This window comes from Cynara cardunculus (assembly GCF_001531365.2).
Source record: "Cynara cardunculus var. scolymus isolate 2C chromosome LG 7, CcrdV1, whole genome shotgun sequence".
Lineage (NCBI taxonomy): Eukaryota > Viridiplantae > Streptophyta > Magnoliopsida > Asterales > Asteraceae > Cynara > Cynara cardunculus.
The window spans coordinates 12,460,873-12,461,323 of record NC_037534.1 but is presented as its reverse complement, the minus strand read 5'-3'; positions in this window follow the sequence as shown (position 1 = coordinate 12,461,323).

Here is a 451-nt window from a genome sequence, read left to right as displayed (position 1 = left end):
TCCTGGACATACCTATAGACAAATCGCAGTTTATAGATCTTGCTAAGTTCCACTAGAACTCTGTACTACGATAGCCCTAACCTTCCAACCAATAATGGTGAAGGATATACTAAGACAGTTCTGGACGATATTGGCTATAACTGGCCGATATACTAAGGCAGTTCCGTTCCCTATGCCAAAGACCCAAACATTGAGCATATCGTCAAAATTCTGGACGATATTGGCTACAACTGGTGTCACACCCCGCTAAAGTGGAAACACGAGATGTAACAGGCAAGCGAGTCATAGCAACAGTTAATAAATAACACCATTCCAAGTTGTTCAAAAACAAAACAAGTTTATCGACATAACTGAAATTAGAACTGAATACACTTTTCTCAAAATACTTCAATTTCAGACTTTAATCGATCTTGCCACGAGTATGCTCCCAAAACAGAACCAACTTTACTTA